Consider the following 20,412-nt stretch of genomic DNA (forward strand, 5'->3'; position numbering starts at 1 on the left):
ACTGGCAAGAGGGTGTCCCTACCACTGGCACCGCTTCCCCCTCAGGCCCCTCTGGCACCCCAGCCACAACTATGATTCCTCCGTGAGCTCAAAGAACCCTGCCCCCCCAAACCAAGTTTGGTGGAGTCCTGGGGTAGGCAGCAGTAACCAGGAGGAGAGAGGGAGCAGGGCTCTCCTGCCCCTAGTCATGCTCCCATTGTGGCTGCTCCCCCCCCAACCCTCACCTTCTCTTACTGGAGCCTGTCCACCTGAGGACCACTGCATGGCTGAGTGGGTCCAGGTCCCCTCTGGGCATAAAGGCAAGAGGAAGGGCCAGGTGCAGCCCCCTGATGTGGAGGACTCTTCTCCTTCTCCCAAGACCACCACACAGGGGGAAGGAGTGGCCTAGCCTCTGGGGGCCTCCCCAGCTGCACCTGACACCCCACCCCTGGGAAAGATCAAACGGGTAATCCCCATGGAGAAGGTTTCAGGGCTGCTAGATAGTCCCAAACAGAGGCCCATGGAGGAAGACCCTCATTCTGTTGATCAGGGCCTACCCCCCTGAAACCACAGGCACCAAGGCTGAGGCTGAGGCCTACCCAAAACAAGGCCCAGCAGCAGAGCCTACTTCCTTGGATGATCTGGGGGATGCAGAGGCCCTAGGGCTCACTCCAGTGAGTCCTGAGGGAGGAGGAGGTCCCCTTTCCCAGGACCACAAGGCAGACACCAAAGTCACCCTGGTACCTGATGAGTCTCTTCCTTCCACCTCCCAGAAAAATCTCACCTCCAGCCTGCCCCATAGTCCTGCACCAGAGGGGGTTGCAGTGGGGTCCCCTAATCAACAGGCCAATCTTGTTAGGGACCTTGTACAGACCCCCAAGGGCTCCAGCTCTACCACACCACTTTGTAAAGGAACCCCACCCCAACCCTTACCCACACCCCTGTCCCAAGAGGCTGCAGAGCTCTCCTGATCCCAACCAGAGTCCGGGGTCTTAGCAGACCCGGGGGTTCAAATAATGCCTAAGGAGTCCACTGAGCCACAGGACCAGAACCACCAGGCTCCATACAGCCTGCAGACCTCTCAGTCCCAGTGATCCCCAGGGAAGAGCTATTTCTATTTCTTGACCGTGACTACACCTGCTGTTCTGCCAGCAAGGTACAGCTAGCCTTGGACTGCTGGGGAGATTTTGACAGCATCCTCACCACTACAAGGGCACTGGCAGGGGAAGGGAAGGGGCCCAGAAGCTGCAACACCTGGATTTATAGGTGGGCCTGCAGTTTCATAGACTCCCTCTATATATATGTAAACTGGCAGGCCCCAAGTTGGGCATTGAGATGCACAAGACCATTGCTGAACTGTCTATTCCACCCCCACAGCCATAAGGTCACCCAGAGGGTGGTGGTTGACAGAAGTCAATCATCGTGGTGCCCTGTGACTGGTGGGATCCCTCAAGGCTCTGTCCTTGGGCCAGCACTATTCAACATCTTCATTAATGATGTGGACATTGGTATCAGAAGTGGACTGGCCAAGTTTGCCGACGATACCAAACTCTGGGGTAAAGCATCTGCACCTGAGGCTAGAAGGGTGATCCAGGCTGACCTTGACAGGCTCAGGAAATGGGTAAATGAGAACCTGATGGTGTTTAACACTGAAAAATGCAAGGTACTCCGTCTTGGGAAGAAAAACCTGCAGCATGCTTGTAAGCTTGGCAGTGCTACGCTGGCTAGCACTATGGACGAAAAGGACTTGGGGGTCATGATTGACCACAAGATGAACATGAGCCTTCAGTGTGATGCTGCAGCTAGTAAAGTGAGCAAAACGCTGGCTTGCATCCATAGATGCTTCTCAAGCAAACCCCAGGACGTCATTCTCCCCTTGTACTTGGCCTTGGTGAGGCCGCAGCTGGAGTACGGCATCCGGTTTTGGGCTCCACAATTCAAAAAGGATGTGGAGAAGCTTGAGAGAGTCCAGAGAAGAGCCACGCGTGTGAACAGAGGTCAGGAAAACAGACCTTATGATGAGAGGCTGAGAGCTATGGGACTCTTCAGCCTGGAAAAGTGCAGGCTCAGGGGTGATCTGGCGGCCGCCTATAGGTTTATCGGGGTGCTCCCCAGGGCCTGGGGGAACGTCTGTTAACCAGAGCTCCCCAGGGGATGACAAGGTCAAATGGTCACAAACTCCTTCAGGACCATTTCAGGCTAGACATAAGGAAGAACTTCTTTACAGTCCGAGCCCCCAAGATCTGGAATAGACTCCCGTCAGAGGTGGTTCAAGCACCTACTTTGAACACCTTCAAGAGAAATTTGGATGTTTATCTTGCTGGGATCCTATGACGCCTGCTGACTTTCTGCCCCTGGGGCAGGGGGCTGAGCCCAATGATCTTCTGAGGTTGTTTCGAGCCCTAATGTCTATGAAATTTAAGAAGATCGTGACCCTCAACATCTATGCCTGCAGGATGGGTCTCGGGAAGTGTCGGGTGCTCTCCTTCCTTCAGGAAGGAGGGTACCCCATAGTATTCTTGCAGGAGATCCTGATGACTCCAGCTGATGAGCCTACTTGGTGGCTGGAGTGGGGAGGCAGGGTCTTTTTTAGTCGTCTCTCGGCTACCTCTTGCGGGGTGGTCACCCTGTTCTCCCCAGACCTGCAGCTGGAGGTTCTCCAGGACGTTGAGGTGGTGCTGGGCAGCCTGCTGCACCTCCAGTCCAGGTGCAGGGGCTGGTACTGATCTTTCTGAATGTGTACACCCCTGTGAGGGACCTGGAGTTGGCGGATTTCTTCTGCCAGGTGGCCACATACATCGGTACCCTCAACCCTCCCGAGTGCCTGGTCCTTGGCAGGGACTTTAATGTCACCTGAGATGCGCGAGACCAGTCAGGCAGGGAGTGGAACCAGGCCACCGTGGGCATCCTCAGGGAGATCCTGATAGACTACTCCCTGGTGGATGTCTGGTGTGCCTGTCACCCTACTGACCATCCTGCCTTCACCTATGTGACGGTAGGGGAGGAGCAGGCATGCCACTCCCAGTTGGATTGGGTTTATATCTCTTTGCTGCACTTAGCCTGGGCCCACTTCTCTGGCATCAGGCTGACCCCTTTCAGCAATCACCACCTTATCTGGGCCCAGGCCACACTACGGCCTGGGGGTCCGGGGCTGGCCTAGTGGTATTTCAATCCCAGTCTGCTGGAGGATGTGGGCTTCAGGGAGGCCTTCCAGGAGTTCTGGTTAGCCTGGTGGAAGCAATGGGCAGCTTTCCCCTCAGCTCGGAGATGGTGGGATGTGGGGAAGGTGCACATCTGGCTTTTTTGCCGCGGCTACACTCAGGGGCACACTCAGCAGAGGGAGGCAGTCTGGGAGTGGCTCAAGTGGGAAGTTGCAGCTGTATCTGCATAGGTTGCAGATACAGGCAGACCTGGACAGGCTCAAGAGTTGGGCAGACCGGAACCAGATTAAGTTTAACACTTCCAAGTGTAAGCTGCTCCATCTGGGAGCAAACAACCCTCAGCATACATACAGGCTCGGTGGTGACAGCTTGACTTGCACCATGGCCAAAAGGGACCTAGGGGTAATAACTGGCCATCACATGAATAAGAGCCATTGGTGTGAGGCAACGGTCAGCAGGGCAAATAACACCTTGGCATGCATCAACCGATGCATCTCGTGTAAAAACTAAGGAAGTGATAATCCCACTGTACTTGGCACTGGTGAGACTACGGTTGGGGTTCTGCATCCTGTTCTGGGCACCACACTTTGATAAGGATGTGGAAAAGCTAGAAAGGGGCTAGAGAAGAGCCACACATATGATAAGGAACTTGCAAGGCAAGCCATGCAAGAAAAGGGTGAGGGACCTGGGCCTCTTTAGCCTAAAAAAGAGAAGGTTGAGAGGTGCTTGATAGCTGTTTACTGCTATATCAGAGGAGTGCATCAGGAGCTCGATAAACAACTGTTCACTAGGGCACCCTCTAGGGAAGACCAGGACCAATGGATACAAACTCCTGGAAGGCCACTTCAGGCTTAATATCAGGAAAAACTCCTTCAGTCAGGGTGTCCAGACTGTGGAAGAAACTCCCTCCAGAGGTGGTGCAGTCACCTACCCTGGAGGTTTCAAGAGGAGACTGGACAGTCACCTCACTGGGGTCACCTAAGCCCAGTTATCTTCCTGCCTAGAGCAGGGGGCCAAGAAGTACATCACCTGGCTTCTGGCGGGTGATGGTACTCCCCTCACGGATCCAGGTGAGATGCACTGGTGCGCAGGCCTCCTATGAAGAGCTCTTCTCCCTGGATACAACCGACACCAAAGCCTGTCATACCCTGTGGGAGGGACATTGACAGGACCGGCTGGAGGCTCCTCTCACTTCGGCTGAGTTTTCAGCCCCTCTCTGCCTGATGCCTGGCAATAAGGTGCCAGGCATTGATGGGCTGACCGCAGAGTTCTACCAGGCTTTCTTGGATGTCTTTGGTCTGGACTTTGCTGCAATCTGGACCTAATCTAAGGGAAGTGGGGAACTCCCCCTGTTGCACTGGAGGTCCATGCTGACCCTCCTGCCAAAGAAAGGGAATCCCCACAAACTGAGGAACTGATGTTCTGTTTCCCTTCTCTGCACAGACTACAAGGTGGTAGCAAAGGCCACGTCACTGGGCCTGCGGTCTGTGCTGATGGACATGATCCATCCTGACCAGATGTACAGGGTGCCCGTACGTTCCATCTTCGACAACCTGTACCTGGTTTGGGACCTCCTAGAGCTAGCGCACCAGGAGGGCCTGTTTTTCACCCTCCCGTCCCTGAACCAGGAGAAGGCATTTGATAGAGTGGATCTTGGGTACCTCACAGGCATGCTGCAGGCCTTTGGCTTTGGGACCCACTTTGTGCAGGCTCTCCAGGTGCTGTATGCCTCTGCAGAGTGTTTGGTCAAGCTCAACTGGACCCTGACAGAGCCCATCCCATTCAGGATAGGGGTGCATCAAGGCTGCCTGCTATCAGGCCAGCTGTATGCCTTAGATCTGGAGCCCTTCCTCGTCTTCCTACAGAGGCGAATGGTGGGGTTGATGCTCCAGGAGCTGGTGGTATGGCTGATCCTGTCAGCATGTGCTGACAATGTACTCACAGTCCAGGACTCAGGTGAACTGGTGCAGGTGGAGGCCTGCCAGGCATGGTACTCGGTGGCCTCCTTTGCGTGGGTCAACTGAGTGAAGAGTTTTGGCCTGGTGGTGGGTGATGGGTGGAAGGTGGGCTCACTCCCACCTGTGCTCTGCAGGATCTGCTGGAGCATAGGCTTGCTGCTCTGCTTGCGGGTCTGCCTGACCCCCACAGACCCCTACCCACCGGAGAACTGGCACCACCTGGAGACAAGTGGTGGAGCAGCTCTGGGCATGGGCAAGGCTCCTGAGGTGTCTCTCCCTGTGTGGGAGAGTGCTGGTGCTGAACCAGCTGGTCCTGTCCATGTTCTGGCACTGCTTACACACCCTGCCTGTGCCCCCTGAGGTCCTGGCAGGGCTCCAGAGATGGGTACTGGAGTTTTTATGGCCATCCTGGCACTGGATCGCTGTAGAGGTCCTGAGCTTCCCCTTGTGGGAGGGCAGCCAGGGCCTGGTTTGCCTCCTGACTTTCTGCCTTCAGGCCCTTCAGTGACTGCCCATATCGGAGACTTCCTGAACTACGATAGGGAGGAGTCGGTGGACCCTACTGCCCTGGCCTTGTGCATGGGTCGACCCATGACGTGCAACTTGCCATCTGGTCCAGGAGGTACAATCTGCCCTACCTCCTGACACCTTTTGCCCTTGTCAACCAGGTCCTGTGCAGTGGTGGTCCCCGCCCCCCCAACGTCCTCCAGCCACCGGAGTTTATCGTGGGGCCAGTGCCTCGCCTAGCCTCACGGCACTCCTTGCTCCACCACCTAAGCCAGCTGGAGGACACCAGACTGGTCCACTTTTCCACCATCCATCACTGCCACCTCTACAAGTTTGTGGCCATACAATACATTATGCCACCCTTCTGTCCTGCCCAGACCCCAAATGGTGGGGCTTGCTCAGCAAGGGCATGGCTGGGGCACCCCAGTGGCTGAGTCTGTACTCCACCCTCATCCTATGAGCCACTGGGGACCTCTGCTGATGGCTCTTCCATGGAGCCGTCACCACAGGCATGTATGTGGCAAGCTTCACAGACACGCCAGTCTCTTGCCCCTTCTGCGGGCAGAGGGAGACCCTGGCGCACATGACCCTCGAGTGCGCCAGGCTGCAGCCTCTCCACCTCCAGAACCTCCTCCTGAGGTTCTGTTTGAATTTCACTCCCCACCTTTTTGGTCACCCCATTTGTGACCCCACCAAGTCCCAGGACCTCCTGGTCAACCTTCTGGCCCTGGCCAAGTGGGCCCTGTACCTGACCAGGAAGGAGGGTCTGGCTGGGAAGGTACCCGGAGACTGGGGCCGCTTTCCTCTCACTTGTCTGTACACGTTTCCAGGCAGAACACCAGTGGGTGGCATCCACTGGCTCCCTGGATGCCTTTGAGGACCAGTAGGTGCAGCCCATGGGGCTCTGTTCGGTGTCCCCCTCAGGTACATTCGTAGCAAGAAACCTTTTTTGCCTGCCCCCCACTCCAGTGTGAAGCCTCTCCATATGGCAAAAAGCCCCTTTTGCAGTATTTGCCCCCCTTTTGGGGATGCTTTCTCTCTTCTACTTTTTCTTCTTTCCTCCTTCTTCTTTCATTATTATTATTTATAGAATATAAGGTGTACCTGTAATCTACCAGTTTGTAGATGCTTTTATGAGTATAAAATAGTATTCTGCATTAGTATGTCCTCCCTTCCCCACATTGTATTTGGTCTATTTGTTGTATGTGCCATGACATTTTACCCTTTTATGTGCTAGCTGGACCACCTGAAGCAACCCTGAGAGTTCACAGCACCCACTACTCACTGTAGCAGTCTGGCAGTGGGGACTGCTGCCTGGCTGTGACCTGCTGCACACCTGCCAGACCTGGATAGAGACTGCAAAATCTGCCCCTCTGAGCCAGCTGCCAGTGGGCTATGGCTGCAGGGTTGGTCTTTGTGCAGCACTATTGCCATGTGTGCCCCCTTCCTGGCCATCTGTGCAACTATCACCCAGAAGATGTTCCCAGTATGGTGGCCTGCTCTGAACTGTCAAACCATGTCCTCCTGGCTCCAGCTGGCCAGGAGGTCAGCCACCTCCAGCTGGATCCAGGGTAGCAGCTCTGAACAGGCTCCTCTTCCTGGGTCCTGCCACTTGCCTCCCTAGCAGAAATTCTGGTGTTCCCTATTTGAAACCTGAAAAATCCCTGATTTAAAAAAAAAACCAACAAAACAAAGTCACTCTGTAAAATACCCCAAAATCCATGTTCTTCCACAATTAAAACAAAAGAGCACTCTATATATATAGAGAGAGACAGACAGACAGTGATCAGTTGGGCAATGTTTTATTGATATATCTACAGCAAGAGTCAGCAACCCCCGGCGCACGTGCTGAGCATGGTACACAAGGCCATTTTTCTTGGCACACCACCACCAGCCCGTTCTTTAAGCAGCTGTTGCCAGCCACGGAGCCCAGGCTGCTCCCAGCAGGGAGCTGAGAGGCTGCAAATCCTGTTGCAAGCAAACCAGGCTCCATGGGCCAGCTGCAGCTGGGAGGCTGCAAACAGCTCCTCCGGGCTCCAGCATGTTGGCACTTTAGCGCCTTCCAAGGTAGACACTGTGGTTTTTTTGGCACTCCAGCCAAAAAACGTTGCCTACCCCTATCTACAGTGTAAAAGCTATTTGGAAGCATACCAGTGTCTGTATTAATTATAAAATGAATTCTAAATACCTATAAGTTTTGTTGTTTGCTTTTGGTTTTCTTACCATAGAGCAGTTAGAGCTCCCCGTGAACCCTTCACTAACCAGGATGGGCACCATCATCAGCTGCAGACACAGGTGGCTAGTTCTCGCTGGGGATTGAGATATTCTCCCAAATCCACAGGTAACATTGCTGCATCAGTGTGTCAGTTGTGGTCCCAGGCAGTCACCCTGATCCTCAGCAGGAACCTGCAGGCAGCATCCACAGCCAATGCCAGCATGCACCTGATGCTGCCTCTAGTGTGTGAGACAGGAGCTGGTATAAGCTGTGGATGGGGCCAGGATGTGCCTGTCTGCCCAGCATGATGCAGCAGCCAGAACTGCCAACTCCCTACGGGCTGGATCCTATGATTTTGCAGCTGCTGACCTCTGGGCCAGATACAATCAGATGGCAGGCTGAATCCAGCCCACAGGCCATATTTTGCCCACCCCTGATTTAAACCTCACCTCACCATCTGCACCTCCCTTTTTAAAAGTCTACTTCTGCCCATAACTACAATAGCAACAGTAATTAATCCATATCTCCATGTAGTAGATAAGGTGGAAGATGCAAATTTCACAATACAGTGTCACTAATGTACTTGTTAAAATCTTACTTTGAGGACAAGAAACACTGTTGTGTTACAATAAACGTGTAATTTATTATTGTACACATGATTTTGCCATTCCATGAAGATCCTGTGTTGGTGATTCATAAATTTTTGTGGCAGCAGGCTAGAATGACCTGGCTTGGATCCAAGGTAGGTCAGCGCTAGCCACCAGCTGCTTACACCGCTTCTCTGCCACCTAACCATGGCATGGATGAGGCTCCCTACTACCAGGGCATGGCATGTAGTGGGAGAAGACCCCCAGGTCAGTGGGCTGCGGTTGCAATCCCCTATCCCATGTTGCTATATTAAAACACTTCTGATCCTACTAGCTGATACATTTCTGCACAGAATCTTATTGACTTTGTTTCCTCCACCTCTGCTATTGGAAGTTCAGTGGCAGAATCAAAAAATCATTGGGAAAGAGCCTATACAAGTTTAGAAATCTCCAGATTTAATAAACTAACATTTCTCATATTACAACATTAGCACTGAACTTTGTGAAAGAAAGGGAAGTTTTTTTTAATGCAGAAAACAACAAAAGAAGTTTCTTAAGAGCAGCAAGGAAAACCAAGGAGAAGCATTGTTTCAGTTGGCTTTTTTTGGAGATGAAGTGAATACAGTTGAATTGTTGATGCTGCTGTCCAGATGGCTGAATTGCAACAGGAAAGTATTGCATCACTTATTCTCTTTTTAAACTTTCTGAAAGCTGACTTTGTGGAAAGACCAAAAAGTATGCAACAAGATGTTGTGTATCACATTTCATAGAGAAGTAAGACTGGAAGGGGCCTCAAGCAATCATCTAATCCAGCTGGGCATCAAACAAGATGTTAGCAAACCATTTATGAAATGACATGACCCTTTCTGCTCTTTTTCCATATAAAGCCCATTTCCAGGCACATTGACACTGGTCTAGATCTAGAATAATTGGTGGAATGTGGCCAGTTACATAATGACAGGTAGACAAACAGGGCCTGAATCTCTCTTAGTCATTAGCAGTATAAGGTCTTGGGCACATTTTTATGTGCAGTCCAGCTTTAATTTTATTCTGCCTAGGGTAGTGATATTGTGCCAAGTTTTTTGCTACCTGCATTAAACATCAGCCCCAATGCTCTGTATAGGTTCAAAAGTGGAGTACTTCCTGGGTTTGACTTCATTGACAAACCCAAAGTAGGGAAGCAGGGGGCCAGAATGGAGCTCAGGGGGCACCTTACTCTCCTGTCCCTGCATTACCCTGCCTGCCCCCTCCCTGTCCCAGAACCCTGTACCTTCCCTGCAACAACTGCTAAGGCTGTGGCAGTGGGGTGGGCAGAGAAGCAGCAGCTGTGCATGGTTGGTGATGGACACTGCCTGGACAGACATCGCCTCCTTATTTGCTGCTGAAAACTGGTGGGTTTTTTTGGCTGCTTGACATGTATGAGTGGGAAAACAGGGAGATTATGTTCCCCACCTCCAGCCACTGTAGTGTACGTCACTGCTACCCAGGGAGCAGTGCTGGCCAATTATGTCTCTGAATGTGGCTAACATGACTGCACAAAGCATGGGTTGGTGCTGTTTTAGGTTGTATATGTGCCTTGAATAGCCGTGTAGGTTGTCAATAGCAACATATATTTTCTAAGCCTTTGTAAGAAACACAACTTCATTCCCCAAGGACTAAACATCTACAATCCTCTGACTACTACACACAACTCCAAATATGCTTCACAGCTATGCAGAAGAACTTCAGAGAAAATTAGAAATCATCTACTTCACCTACTCTACTCCAAAAGAGACCAACTCAGGAAGGAAATCATCACATACTACAACAACTTAAAAGACAGAAATCCAACCATCTTCCCTAACAATATACAATGGATACAAAGAGACTACGAAAAACTTTCTACAATATTCATCCTACACAAAAAGAAGAAACGGAACAAATTACTCCAAGAACAAGTTCCCCAGCCACAACACAACCATCAGAGGAACAACACCAACAGCTTACAACATTCCAACCTCAGACTTGATAAAACTGAAAGCAGCAACCAACCCACAAATATTATCAATCTCTCCACACACACACTTACCAAAACTGAAAAAATCTGTCCTTTCTAAAGGCCTAATTTTATTAGGGTAGGAAAATACCCTAATAAAATACTTCAATGTGGAGAACTAGAAGAATTCTTCTGACACCTCCTCCTCTGCCTCAAGGAATATTTCCACAACCAAACCAAACCCACTCCCAACAACTCATCCTCTGACAACATTCAGGAAAAGATCAATGCCAACCCCTCCCCCCCAAAAAACCAGATTGGACACCTCACAGTGGATGAAACCCTAACCTCGACCACTACATTGACTCCTTCAGGGAAAGAATGAACAATGAAATAATCAGCAGCACACACCACCATAACAACCTCTCAACCAGAGAAAAAGGCCATAGAATCTCTAAGATCTAACCACCAAATAGTAATAAAACCAACAGATAAAGGAGGAGCCGTAGTCATCCTAAACCATGAAGACTACATAAAGGAAGCCAACAGACAGCTCTCTGACACCACCTACTACAAAGAACTACAAGAAGATCCTACCCCTCTTTTACCAAGAAACTCAACAATACCATCAAACCATTTCCAGCAAGACTACAAGAAAAACTGCAGACCTTGATCACCCCACTACCTAACCCAGGGACTTTCTACATGTTCCCTAAAATCCACAAAGAAGGGAACCGTGGCAGACCTATCATATCCAACCATGGGACCCTAACTGAGGAAATATCAGGTTTTGCTGAATCAATCCTAAAACTGCTTGTCACCCACGGAGCAAGTTTTGTACAAGACACTACGGACTTTTTATGGAAACTTAAAAACATAGACCACCTTCCCAGCAACACACTCCTAGCCACCATGGACATTACCAGCCTATATACCAACATCCCACACCAGGACGGCATCCAGGCCTGCCTTACACATCTACAGGAACAAGATTACAACTCAGAATACAGACCCAAACATATTACTGACCTTGTACACTTCATCCTCACACACAACAATCTCACTTTTAATAATCAACACTTCCTCCAGATGATGGGAACAGCTATGGGCACCAAAATGGCCCCAACCTTTTTATGAGCCACCTGGAAGAAGACTTCCTCAAGAACTGCACCATCAAACCCTTGTTATACTTAAGATATATCGATGACATCTTCATCATTTGGACTGAAAACCTGCAATCTCTGGTTGAGTTCCATCAGAAATTCAACAATCGCCATCCCTCCATCCAACTTTCTCTAGAATACTCCAGCACCAATATCTCCTTTTTAGACGCAATGATCAGTATCCAGAATGATAAAATACAGACCACGTTAAACAAGAAACCCACAGACCAACATACATATCTGCACAGAACCAGCAATCACCCTAAACACACCTAAAAATCTGTGACATACAGCCAAGCCCTCAGATACCACCGAATTTGCACTAAAGAGAACACCTGGGATTGCCACCTCACCAATCTTAAAAAGGCTTTCACCCAACAAAGACACTCCTCCAGAGAGAGAGATCACACGTTTGAAAGAGCCACCTGGATACCACGTGAAGAACTGCTGCAGTACAGAAGAAAACTCCCCACAAATCACACACGGCTGGTTATGACATATCACCCCTCCCTCAAACCTGTACAGAAAATCCTCAAACAATTGCAACCCATGCTAGAAAGAGACCCTACTCTTAAAAAGATCTTCCCAGAGCCACCCATCCTAGCCTTCAAACAAGCACCAAACCTCGCTAACCTCATCACCAGAAGCAAACTTCCTCAAGCCCAGAACACACTAAAAGGATCCCGACCATGCCACGACAAGAAATGCAAAACCTGCCAACACATCTCCACCTCCACCACAATTACTACACCCCACAACAGAGCCATAAGCATTCCCGGATCTTACAGCTGCACCTCCAGAAATGTAATCTCTCTCATCCAATGCACCAAATGCCCTGATGGAAAATACGTAGGAGAGACCAAACAACAACTGTGCACCGAAATGAATGCACACCGGATATCTATCAAAGACAGGAATACCCAATTACCTGTGGGGGCACATTCTCACAAGAAAACCACTCTCTCTCCTGTCTCTCAGTCCTGATCCTCAAAGGAAACCTACAAAACACTTCCCAGAGACGAGCCTATGAACTCCACTTCATCAACCTCCTGGATACTAAAAACCATGGACTAAATATAGACATTGGATTTACAACACATTGTAACCTGCCTGACATCCGACTCCCTAGGTATCTCTCCACTAGTCATCCCCCTTCTCTCTCTTCCCCCCTGCTCCCCCACCCGGTTGTCTCTCACCCATTGACTCCTCAATCTACATTTTCACTGACTACCTGTCTTGTATGCAGCCCAGCCCAGCCTCTGGCTCCTTTACTTGTCATTCCATCCAGGAAGAGCACACACCAACTGCTGAAACTTCCTCAGCCTGATAAAGGGTTTTTGAACCCGAAAGCTTGCTTAATAATTGTTTTCCAACTATTTAAATTAGTCTAATAAAAGATATCAGATTCACCCAAAGAACCTTGTCTCCTTGGATAGCTGTAACTTTTACCTCAGGATTTTCTCTACTGAGGTTTCCCCTGGCCTACTGTGCCCAGACTGAATTAAGTCAGTGGGTTGAAACCCCAGTTTGACAACAACAATAAAAAGTCTTTACTGACTTCAGCAGAATCCGCTTTTAAAGTGTCAATAATGGGACAAAACTCTCCCTTAACATTGTGTGAAATAGTTACAATGTAATAGAAAAGAAATGGCTTTAATTCAGGGCTGTCTGCAATGTGTTTCAGTTTTGTGGGAAAACCGGAAAAATAAAACATCAGTAATTAAAAATGGAGCAGAAAATGTCAGCATTGTCAAATTAAGATATTTAACCTAAAAAGTCACCCTAAGAAAGCCTTGTCTCTCAGATATTTATCTTTACATTTTTATTTCTCAGGCTATAATATGTAAATAAAATATTCACATTTATTTTGATGCTTATTGTAGTAATACTGGTGAGTATTTGACAGGATTGCATTGTTCGAGTGCCATAAATAAAACTACAGTTGAAACACTGCAACATTTTGCTAAGTGCAGTGTGTTACTTAACTATGTTAAAACGCAGGGAAGTTAATCTAAATGTTGCCTAAAAATCAAGACAATATATATTGATATTAAACTGTTTTAGCATTTCTCCCTTTACTTAATTGCAATTGATGCTCATTTTGAACTGATTAAATCTTCTAGAATTGATATATAGGACATATTAGGTTTAAGATATATTTTTTACTCCTACTTTTAAGTATGATTTCAAAATTGCAAATCATGATGATGATAGTTGTTTTCACTCCTTTATTTAAAGCAGAAGTGGTATCACTCTCAGCTATTTCAGATGAAGGAGAACAAGGCCCAGCCTGCTGTAATTTTCTTTTGGATGAACTTTGGAGTATCTCTAAGAAAAGGACTCCAGTTTGTTTGAACGGTTATCCTGAGCACCCGATTTTTAGTGTGTAGATAATATCTCCCAGTTATCTCTTTCAGAATTGTGTAAAGAAGTATGTATTTCTAGCAAAGAAGTCATTGTAAAACCTTTTGTCAGTGACCCATCAATGGGATATAAATATTGGTTGTCTGTTACAGGCTGGTTTTAATCAGAGGGCACACATTATTGCCTCAGAAATCCCAAGGCTAGTTTAATGCAGTTGTTTTAAGGAAACATTTATTGGGGGTAGTTTTTTAGAGCACCTTTAGCAGTGTGTATATGTACGTTTTCCACATTCAGTTAAGGAGCCAATATTCACTTCAATTTACTTTCTATCTTATCATTCTCACTTTTATATGACCTTTTCCTCAATGTCCTACAAACAATCATCTTCATTTTTTTTATTTTTTGCTCATACAGTCCAGTTCCCCTGAATACACAGACATGAACCCACACAAAATTTATTTAGGCCAAGTGAAAAAGCTAAACTTTTCCTTTAGATGGGGGGTGGGAGAGGTGGAGAGCATACTTAGACCCCAGAGTTCCCAACTCCCCCAATTTTTTTTTTACTGATAATTTACAAATTTTTTACTGATATATATATTTACCTTATGTAAATGGAACTTTAACAGATGTGGCACTTGGTTGCTGTGACCTCCCCCTAATGGTTGCCTCACATCCTACCTGGCTCCCACCCTTGCCTCCCCTTGGTTTTGCCTTGCTTCCCTGTCTGCCATGTCTTGTTGTTGGAAAATGACAAGTGGTGGCTGCCCCCAGAGGCAACTGAGTCTAGATGCTCTCTCTTTCATTCCCACTGGCCCTACATTACCTGTCCCCCTGTCTTTTCTTTCTTGTTGGGAAGGAGAGAAAGGGATCCAGCCACTAATGGCGCCTTGCAATCCCCATACCCCCAAACCAGGTGTGGGTGGTTGGACTCCTACTCTAGCAGCTCTGTTTCAACCAGCCCCTACACAACACATCTTTGGCAGGCTTGGATACTTCTAATAAGTTGGGGTGTTCTGGATCTTACTCACTGAGCCCCAGAGGACTTCTGGATCATCCTCATTTCTTCCCCAACTCAAAGTCCTCCTTCTGAGCTCCACTTAATTTATGGCCCCTAGCACTTTCTGGGGTGAGTCTTCATTTTTACACTTGACAACCCCCACGGCCATTAGGTCTCCCACCAGCATCTTTGTACAGTTTCACAAACTTAACACTTCCAGTTTTCCCTTTTAACTGACTCTTAATAGTCCACCAGTTCGTATTACTGGGGAGAATACTTAAACACTCTTCTACCACTCAGAATCCTTCCAATCTGAGTCTCCAACCTCTTACCTCCAGAGTTAGGGTAGGATTTCTTTCCCACCTTGTACTGGACTAGCTTCTGACTTACTTGTCTCTCTTTCCGTGGGCATTTTCTTGCCCTCCTATTTTCTGTATCCTTGCAGCTAGCCTTCAGAGTGTCACCCCCCTGTCTTTGTCATCACCTCTCTGCTGCTTCTCTGGCTCTTCCAGATGCCAAGGCTGGTTCCCTGTGGTGGCTACCCTCTTGTCTGCCACACTCAAAGTCTCTGCTCACATGGCTTCCAAAATCTGCCTGCTCTGGGATGCAGTGGACCTTCTTCCCTTATTGGACCTCCCTGGATCTTAAGTCGCTCTTTGCCTACAAGGACTAACTGGGCCCCTTGTGCTTCAGGTGGCACTCCCAGTCCCCTGTTAGTTTGGTGAGGCCTCCTCTCTGCCTCACCTCAGCTTGAGTCTTCCCCAAAATAAAAGTCTCTTATTTTCCCCTTAGAAGTCCTACACCCTTTCTTATTTCAAAAGGGGATCCACTTTCCCTGGGAGGAGTCCACATTTCAATCCAGGAACCCTGCATTACGGACCACCCCTAATCCCTCTGGGGGCCTACCTTTTGTCCTTGGGGTTCAGCCACCTGTTTCTTCCTGATCTTCCTCTTCACCTCAGCTGGACTCTTCTTCCTGTCTACAAGGATATGACCTGCCACTACTGATAGCGGGCTCTCTCTCTCACTGTTCCCGCAGTCCCCCTTCCAGTATATCCTTTTCACTAGTGCCACTGGCTGTCAGAGCTCTGCCTAACGCCTCTCCATTTTGGAGCCTATCTCAGTAGCAGCTGAAACCAAGGCTGGAACTCTTGGGCATACGTGGCTCCTGCAGTCAGGGTTACTGTCTCGGCAGCCTGTCCCTCTATCCCTGCAATGTGTGCTGTCAACCCTTGCTCCATTTGTGGCTCCACCATTGGGATGCAGTTCTTGCTAGGAGCTTTCTCACCTTGGCTTTCTCTCTTGATCTGGTCTCCCTCCCCACCCCCTTTAGCATCTCTCTCCTTTCTCCTATCTGGTCTGGTCCTTGTAGAGCTGTGGCTCCACTTCCCTGGATCCTTTCCAGATTTCTCCCAGTTTTTCAACTGTTTGCTCACCACCTCCACCTTCTATGACAAGTGTGAAAGGCTGTATGTAGTTCTGGCATGTGTGTTTCTCTCAGATGATGGGCTTCTGTCTCTACCTTTTGCTATTCCAGCCTTAGCCTCTTGATTAAGTTCCTAGTTCTCCATTGCCAACTTGTCATTATCCTGCACTGGAGTTTAAAGAGTAGTTCCCTCATCTCTTTTGTAAAGGTGTGGGCCTCTGCTAATTCCATCTTACATTGAGGTAGCTCTTCCTTTGGGTTACTGATTCCTTTCTATCTCTGTTCCCACCCTTTGCGATATCGATGTTCTACATTAGCCTGGTCAAGTTGATGGTACATATAACTTATTGGCATCAGTTCTGCTACCGGGGCTTGGGCACTTGCAGCTTCTTCCTGCCATGCTGTGGATAAGCTGTTCACTTTGCACCCGTTTTCCCTGCCAGTCCATTACTACTTCCTGAAGCTTGGCCTAATACTCACTTTGGATTTCTATCTGCTGCTCCAGGATCCCTATGGCTGTCTCCTTCCCCTCATCTGAACAGCTAAGAGTCTCAGTCCTTTTAGCTAGCTCTTTCTCAATTCTGTAAAAAGTGGCATCTGCTACTTCCCTTCAGATCATTTGCAGTTTCGCTTCACATTTCTGCTAGTAATCATTGTTCAGTTCTTTATTTTTCTCTGCAGCTATGAGATGCCTCAACTTGATTATTTGTTTCCTTACTGCCTGTCTGCAAATGCTGTTTTAAGGATGTTTCTGCCTCAGCTTGCTTGCTGTTCTGATGCTCCACTTTAAGATCCCATTTAGCTGGGCTGCTTGTTTGAAAATATCTAGGACTCTAGTAGTTGAACTATAGTCTCTGCCCTGGCATTCATTTTCTCCTTATCCCTGTTGCCCTTTCTTTCCCTTCCTAGGGCAGACAGTTGAGCCTACACTCTCTTGCATTTCCACGTTTTTTATTTTATTTTTTTGTATCCATACTTTGTTGCTATGGCTCTCTAACTGCCTGGTCTAATTGTAATAGTGACCAAACCATCTGATTTAACAAGTTTCAGCTCACCTGAGCCTGATCACAAAATCTTTTGGCCAGTGTCCATTTCAATTTGTATTTGGTTGACTGGTACTTTTTGTTCCCCCTCCACATTTTAAGCCCTCAGTACTTCCTCCCACTGACAACATGTCCCTGAAAATATAATGCTACCTTGTACCTTGCAACCTACACTCCACACTAGGCTAGCAATCCCCTCATTTTCTTCTTTCTTCCTCTGTTGGCCCTAAGGGGTCTCCTCATTCATAGGGAAACTGAGTCCCTCTGGGCACGGACTTCCTGGCTTTACATGCATCAATGTAACAGGTGTGGCACCTGGCGGTTGTCGTGATGCCTCCTAGTGGTTGCCTCAATCCCCCCGGCTCTCACCCTTGCCTCCCATGATCCTGTCCTGCTTCCTTGCCTGCTACATCCTGTACTTGGAAAATGATGTGGGGAGTCTGTCCTCCATGGCAGGTGAATCTAGGTGCTCTCTCTTTTTCTCTCTGTCTTTTGTCTCAGTCTCTCGTTCCCTCTAAACCAGAGGTCAGCAACCCCTGGCACGCATGCTGAGCATGGCGCACAAGGCCATTTTGCTTGGCATGCCACCACCAGGCAGCCACCCAGAGCTGGGGCTGGGTGCAGCAGGCAGTCTGCAAACAGCTGCGCCAGGCTCCCGTGTCAGCTCTGTACCAGTGCGTGCATGCACACCTCAGAGCAGGCGGTGGAGGAGGGGCCAGAGGCAACACAACCCCAGTCTCTCCCCACTGCTGGCACAGAGCTGATGGTAGGGCTCTGGAGCCCGGCACAGCTGTTTGTACGCAGCCTGGGCTCTGGGTCTGCTCCAAGGTGTGCACTCAGTCACTGCCAGCATGGAGCTGATGCCAGAGCTGTGGAGCCCAGCACAGCTGTTTGCAGCCTGCCTGCTGCAGTGGCCCAGAGCCCAGGCGGGCTATAAGCTGCTCCAGGCGCTGGAGCCCAGTCATCAGCTCTGTGCCAGCAGCAGGGGAGAGGCCGGGGTTGTGCTGCCTCAACCCCCCCCACCGTCTACTCCAAGGCACACATGCAGCTGTTTGCAGACTCCTGGATGCAGCCATCCCCAGCTCTGAGTAGCTGCTGCCAACTTTGGAGCCCAGGCTGCTTGCAGCAGGGCTTGCAGCTGAGCCTGCCTGACTCTCACCCGCTCCAAGCCCAGCCTTCCTACTAGGATGAGGCTGGCACTGCCCCTTGCCAGGAGCACTGCACCTTTGCAGGCTTAGCTGTGTGGAGTGGGTGGGTGGGTGGTTGGGCTGATGGGCAGGCTCTGGGTCGGGGCCTTGATAAGCCATGCTGCAGCCCAGGGGCTGGATACCCAGGGAAACACAAGGGCTCCGGCAGGCCCAGGGCATTGTTGGGTCGGACTTTGTCTGGTGACCTAGCAGCCTGGCTCTGTGCACCCAGGCCTCTGGTTGTGTGCGCACATGTGTCTGGTTCTGGATGTGTGCGCATGTGTCTGTTCTGGTTCTCTGTGTTTGTGCTCATGTGGTTTCTGTGTGTACGTGTGTGTGGTTCTCTGTGTGGATGTGTATGGGCCTGGTTCTCTTTCTGCTCTCCTTTCTCTCTCTCTCTCTCTTTCCCTCTTTCTCTCTCTCCTCTTTCTTGTATTTCTCTTTTTTCTCTCTCTTTCTCTCTGTCTCTCTGTAACATGCTTAACAAAAAAAGTACACAACAACAAAGGCAACATTTATGATTATTAAATATACTAATATGCAGTGTGTCCTGCCATGTACCACCCCTCCCCTTCCCCCAATTTTGTTTTTCTGGCATCATGCTGGCACTCCAACACCTTCCAAGGTATGCATTGTGGTATTTTCCAGCACTCCGGCCCACAAAAGTTGTCTACCCTTGCTCCAGCCCTACATGCCTAAAAGACTAAATTCATGGCCCCCTCCTGCCCCTACAGCCATGCCCATGCCTTGCCAAAGTTACTCTGTACCCTGTTCTGTCCCTTGTAGAGTCCTCAGACCTCTTGGCTTTATTCTCTCTTTCCTCTGGCTACAGACTTCCAGTCCTGGCCCGCTGATTTGGGCCCAGCTCTCTGTCTCAACCCTGTCAGTTCTCTAAGTCTCTGGGCCCCTGTGTCTGTCTCCTACTCTGAGCCCCTGGCCCCTGCATTTGTGTCTCCTACTCCCAACCAGCCCTCAGACTTCAGGGTCCTTGACTCTAGGCCAGGCTTACTTTGCCTCTTTCTGGGCCTCTGTCTCTTTTTCTGGGCCAGCCCTCAGGGTCCCTGACTCCAGGCTGGGCTACTTGCCTCTCCAGCCCAGAGTTCTTTGGTTTCCTGATACCAGGCCAGGTTGCCTAATGCTGTGTGCCCTACCAGACACTCCTCCCTAACCTCCAGACTTCCCCCATAGCCACACCCAGTCCTGCAGTATACATCTTAAATTATAACATAAATGCAAGACACCATTTTCCAACTAAGAGCCTACCCAGCTCTGAGTTGTTGTCTCTCTCTGGCAATGGTGGTGGGAGAAAATATTATCTGGGGGGACTGGGCATGCAAGAGGCAGTGCGGGGCTGCTCCTCCCTCCCACAGGGCCATTGTGGGGCCGGCACATGGCAGGGATGTTGGACGCAGTGCTGGGGTGTGGTGGTGACTCTGGAGCAGTGGAGACCATGTGTCTGTGCCACCAGGGGATGCTTCTGAACATCTCTGAACAGAGACTTGACTGGCCCAAAATGCGGTCTAGCCGGACCAGGTTGCCAACTGACACCACCCCCCAGACACAGTGCTAAGTATCTGGACCCGAATAAGGAATTGGATTTTGGGCTGGGCCAGGCAGAATTTCTAGCCATAATCCCATCCTGAAAGCCAGTTCCTTATTCAAGCCATTATACTTAGTATAGTAGGCATGGGGGCTGTTAGTTAGCGGCCTGGCATGGCCAAATCGTATTTTGCCCCATACTCCCATCCTAATTTGGCTTTCATTTAGGGCTCTGTACTTGATTTGGAATATTATTTTACATATTAAGTAGTACATATGCGTAGCTATGAAATTCTCTCTCTTTAGGATGT

This window comes from Crocodylus siamensis, chromosome 4 (assembly GCF_052110815.1).
Source record: "Crocodylus siamensis isolate JL-2025a chromosome 4, ASM5211081v1, whole genome shotgun sequence".
NCBI classification, from domain to species: domain Eukaryota; kingdom Metazoa; phylum Chordata; order Crocodylia; family Crocodylidae; genus Crocodylus; species Crocodylus siamensis.